This window comes from Diadema setosum, chromosome 16 (assembly GCF_964275005.1).
Source record: "Diadema setosum chromosome 16, eeDiaSeto1, whole genome shotgun sequence".
NCBI lineage: Eukaryota > Metazoa > Echinodermata > Echinoidea > Diadematoida > Diadematidae > Diadema > Diadema setosum.
In genome coordinates this window covers 28,859,247-28,865,257 of record NC_092700.1, presented here as the reverse complement: position 1 = coordinate 28,865,257, position 6,011 = coordinate 28,859,247, and positions in this window count along the sequence as shown.

Below are 6,011 nucleotides of genomic sequence, written 5' to 3'. Positions count from 1 at the left end.
AGTGCGTACTAAGTGTTCAGTGCGCGAATTATACGCGGTCGGTTTCAATAAGGGTGGTCGATATGTAGTAGGGCTACTATATAAGGGCGCCGAACCACAAGACATTTTTCTTCCTGGCTGTGTTCAACGCTGTAAGATTATCACAACCTCTGTTTTATTATAATTATTGCAATCAAATGTATTGTACTTTCAATTGAACTAGAATCTAGATCATTCAACAGCGACTGCATCACATGACCCCTTGCAGAGCAGCGTTAACGTAAAATACGACATTATGAATGGCATTCTACACATCATTTTTCCGGGACCATTTCTGTCGTCGCAGAAAGAGGGTAAGAATTCACTTTGAGTTGACGAGTTTCACATATATATATTTCAGATAACCTTAATCCATACCAAGTGTATTCACCAGTTTTCACCTATGACATTATTTCATTATCATTATTATTGTTTATCATCGTCATCATCATCATGTATTACTGTTATTATCAATACATGTACTACTACTACTACTACTACTACTACTACTACTACTACACCTGTATAACTACTACCATTGCCACAGCTGTTAGTATTCTCATCATTATCATCATCATCATAATCATCTTCGTCATTATCATCATCATCATCATCATCATCATAATCATTATCATAAAGAGCAATACTGTACAGAACAGTCCAACACTGGTGTATCGCTTTGTTTGGTGGGTTGATTACTTCTTCTTCTTCTTGCTGTGTCGTTTGTTTGTTAATTTATTTATTTATTTATTTATTTATTTATTCATTCATTCATTTATTTATTTATTTATTTATTTATTTATTTATTTATTTATTTATTTATTTATTTATTTATTTATTTATTTATTTATTTATTTATTTATTTTGTGGAGTCGAAATCTTTCCTTCACACTTGCCATTATGATGTGTTTTATAGATCATTGTAACATTAGGAGTCCGGAGAAACTTCGTTTTAAAGGCATAATTTGCCATTTGCTGATGGAACAAAAACCCAGCATTACTGCTTCAAAATAGTTCTGAAATGTGAGTTAGGGATAGAAACAACCACTGTAAAAATTTGAACCAGTATAATCGATGTTAAGTATTGTTAGATATACAAAATGTGAACAATGGTTATAATAAAAATGTTTCAATTCAATTCAATTCAATTAAATTCAATTCAATTCAATTCAATAGTTTATTTATTTCCATCATCAAAACGAAAAGAAAAGAAAAAGTTGACATAATCCAAAGTGATACAATTTTTTTTTTCATTTCTCTTACACTCGTCTGTTTCCAGACTAAACAGTCTACAGTTACGGTTTACTGAGAAAAATAGTGATATCTCCCTATATTATAGGCTTTATTGCAAAACTTTTATATGGTATGATGTTTTGTGATACAACTGACCTACACATAGTCTGATTATGCATCAAAAGTGATATCCTAAACATTTTTAAAATCACTGCTCCCAAAGGTAAACAAGATCTTTAAGTTATGAGAGTGGGTTCGCAATTCATTCTCGGGCTTAATCTCAGACAGCTCGAGACATAGAACTTGCAAAATGGCGACCAGATATCATACGATTGCATATACCTCTGAGTGAGTTGTAGCAAACAATTTACAATAAGCATATTGATTTATGTCCAGAAGTTAAGAACTATCAAACATGACTATTGTTCAGATTTCACATAAATCAGCAAAGCAAAAAAAAAAGAAAGCATATGTCACTTTTGGATGACAAGTTGACATTGATTGATAGGCGTTGATTGATGAGACTGCGTCTGAATGTTTTTTTCTGTCTGCTTGTCGTCGTCTGGCAAAAACAAACAGAAACGAACCTCGGGCACAATCATGATCTCTCTAGACAAATACAATACAACCAACGGCATCTGTGAAAATCACGTAGCATTGGGATTATTACCGTGTGTATTGTCATCCATCTCTATATAATGTCCGTGAACGAGACATGTTTGATCTGTCAGGGCATGTTCGCATCACGTCATAATTTCAGAAGTTTTACAAGATCAGTGGCCAAGACAGCTTGGCTCTCGTAGCCTTTTGTCCTCTGGGCTGGGATAACGACCGTTTTTATTTCTTTTCTTTTTTTGTGAGGGTGATTTTTTTTTTCTGACTGACGCTGTTTTTACCTCATCTTAAAAACATTATGTTTTGTCTTCATTTTGAAATGAATCATTTAGACATGTTTTCTGTCATCTGACTTGTTTATCTTATCGCAGTTACTTGTCATCGCCATTCTGAAAAAAAAAAACAACTTTCAGTATAATGTAAAAAATCAGCCCAGAGCCTGCGACAGTACCTACCATGCCTACAATATTGACGTAGAAAGCTTCGTGGAATACCATTTAATAATTTCATACGTTTGTTGTCTTTAATGTTAACAACAATTAAAAAATGCAAACTTACAAGTGTTAGAAGTTCATAAATGGGAATTTAAAAAGGACAGATGAAACACAAGAAATATAATCATAATGTGTCAATCATCACGATTTTTTATCATTATAATTATGACGGAGATCAGGCTTCTCATTAATCCTGTCTATGGAAATTTAATTACGATATATCCGGTCATCCACATATTTTGCCCGTTTTGAATCTTAGCGATTATTCAAACCGCGATGCCGTGGGTTCAGGCATGGGATGGAAGCGGTTAAGCTCATCTTTGCAAACTGTCAAACTGCCAATGACCTTGATAGCGTGTTAGGTCCATGTAGTTGTTTGTGTGTTTGTTTGTTTGTTTGCTTGTTTGTTTGTTTTTAACTGGAAACGTTGCAAAATGGATAGCAATCCTAAGCCTCTGAGCCCTGAACGGTCAATTGGACTCCCGGTCCGTTGATTTCACCTTGAGAGATAAGCCCTTGCTTATACTGCTTAACCACCTTAATCGTCCTTAGCCTTCATCGTTGGGTGGGTTATAGCTCAGCGACGTCATCAACAAAACAAGTCTACAGCGATTATCGCTGTCGCATATTTCTTGGAGGGTGAAGCGTCTATAATTGATTCTTGACAGAGGTCATTCTCCTTACCTTATAGTTTGGTTGATTTCCAGCTGCACTGGACCATATAGCGTGAGCGATGAATTTAAAGATAACAATCTTCCATAATCATTCCCAGTCTTTCTGGAACACTGGAGGTAAATGCTTTGAAAATTTCGTAATCATATTTCCCGTTCTGAAATTCAATTTGTGTGTCTTTGTTTTCTTCCTCAATGATATTTTAGGATAATAATGGCAATAATGTCTTGTACTATAGCATTTCACTACAGCCAGGGAGCCACTAGCTCCATGCTACAACACACCTGGTCCACGATGATATACTACATCTGTACATGCATTGCTCAGTGACTGTGCGCTGTCGTACAATACCATTTTGGTCACTGTTGATTGGAGACGGAACACACGAAGATCACGCAGACAAAATGAAAAGACAATTACCCAAAATGTTCATGCATAATACATTAAAAAATTGAACACTTGAATACATACATTCATAACTGCATTATAATTTCACACAAGGAAAAACGCACCGCAGAGCAAGAGAACAAACCACGTCTCTCCACATTTTCCACCTCTTTGTCAGACAATTAAAACATGTGCGTGTGTGTGTGTGTGTGTGTGTGTGTGTGTTTTTTTATTGAGTCACAGAGTAGGAGCAGCTGTCTCAACAATTAAAAAAAATTGACGCTTTTTATAGCCTTTATTCAGACAAATCAAATGAAATTGTTACATTGTAATGACACAAAATATAACTATAATACAATGTTTAACGGAAAACAAAAGGTTGTGTGCAAAGTAGTATAGATAAAACATACATAAATTGTACACATTTGACATAATTCATGTATGTACAATAAACACCTCATACAGAAATGGAATATACATAATTCTAAGACACTCAGCCTTCCTACTCGAGGAAAGGAGTCACCAGTCTGAATAAAGATTTTATCTAAAACAAATACAAAAAACGTGAGAGGTGATGGACTTTCAAAATCATTAAGATGTATCCTATTCACCAGTTATGAACATCATAATGACTAATATCTCGCAGGGTCTTATGCAAGTGGAGATTCATAACCAAAAAATATTTGATTAAGTTTTAATGATATGAGGATCAGAGAAAATAAACAAGAGGTGCGGGCAAAACTGAAAACACAGGAGATTCGAATCATTCTAGATAGATTCGCTGAGGTAAATACAAAAGATATATCTTAACAAGATGCAATAGTTAAACCCGGTATTTCATGAAGTATAGTTTTCCCATTTCGCGTAGTGTAATGTCAATTTATCCTTTAATGTTGCTTTTTCGTATTCAAACTGTTTTGAGGTGGCAATTGCCCTACATATTTCTTCACAGGTTGGAACTCTTCCAATTTTACGATTAGTATAAATCATATGCTTAATCAAAATTGATACATGATTCAACAAGGCATTAAGTTTGATATTTTCCCTGAATCCAAGTAAAACAACCAGCCAATTTATATTAATAAGCTGAGGAAATTTTAGTTTATTTCCTACCTCGTCCCATATTCGATAAACTGAGGACAGTCAATGAATATATGATAATAATCCATGTTTCGAACTCTTCCCTACAAAAGGAGCACAGATTTGATTGTGTTATTCCAAACTGAAGTTTGGAATCACATAGAACAATTCATGAAAGTGCGCCATCTGCGCCATCTGCGTCGATAAACCACACATTCTAGCGTGTACGAAAATAAGCACTAGCTTTCCCCCTAACGTTTACTGTCTGCTATCAAATCTACTGACCCTACATCTTGACCCAAGAAAGCAACGAATCACCAAACCTGAAATAAACATTCTTGAGAAACGGATCATCTTTTTTTTTTTTCAAAAATCAACAGTGACCAGTTAAGATCAAAATCAATCCTCTCACTCAACTCTTCTTTTATCCTATTTTAGATCGCCCCCTATAATATCTTACAATACAAAGTCAACAATGTAATTGGTCCCTGTAATATTTTTGAATAATGAATTATGTGGTACATTCGTGGATTTTTATTTTGATAGATATAAAGTGATAACACCTTACTTTTCTGATGTTGATAATTCCCCTTCAGCATTATTTTCATTATAATGCTTCGTACAGTGCATCTACGACAATTTGCCCAGAGCTGGCCAAATGGTTACATAGAGCTCTGACTACTAAGAGCCAAACATTTCCAGGATCTTTGTCATATTTCAGTTCTTTGAAACCCATAAAACATGAATTCATGCTAACTTTAATCATTTCTGATTTTCTGTACCTAATTTCGGAATGTATAAAAATTCGGAAGTTTAAAATTACGTGAATACACATTTTCATAAGATGACCTAATTATCTTAAAAAGTCCATCTGTATTAATAATGAATTGCTTTTTTTAAATTTATGCATTTCCTCACGACACTTTTTTTTCTTTCAAGTGTTCAAAATAGCTTTGTCTACAAGCTGGCCTTTTCCTTCAAAATTTGACGCTAAAAAAAAAAAGTGGAATGTTCAAATTAAAACAAAATGAGAAGAGTCCTAGACTCTGTGTATGGGGCAGCAAGGAGATTCAATGGTAATAATGTCCCTGTCTCATTACCTTTGAACCCATGTTCAATGACCACGTCACACCACAGGTCTGGCACACTCATCACTGTTTCTGGCCGCCCCACCCCCCCCCCCTCCCTGCGGAAAAAAAAAGGCCGGGTCATTACCCCCTGGGTCTGCCACACTCTTGTCACACCCCCCCCCCCAAAAAAAAAAAAAAAAAAAGAAAAAAAGAAAAAAGGCCGGGTCACTACCTCCCCCCCCCCCCCCGGTCTGGCACACTCTTGTCACCCCCCCCCCCCGAAAAAAAAAGGCCGGGTCACTATCCTCCTCCCCCCTAGGTCTGGTATACTCTTGTCACACCACCACACCACCCCCCCCCCCCCCGGAAAAAAAAGGCTGGGTCACTAACCCCCCCCCCCCCCTCCGGTCTGCAACACTCTTGTCACACCATAGCCCCCCCC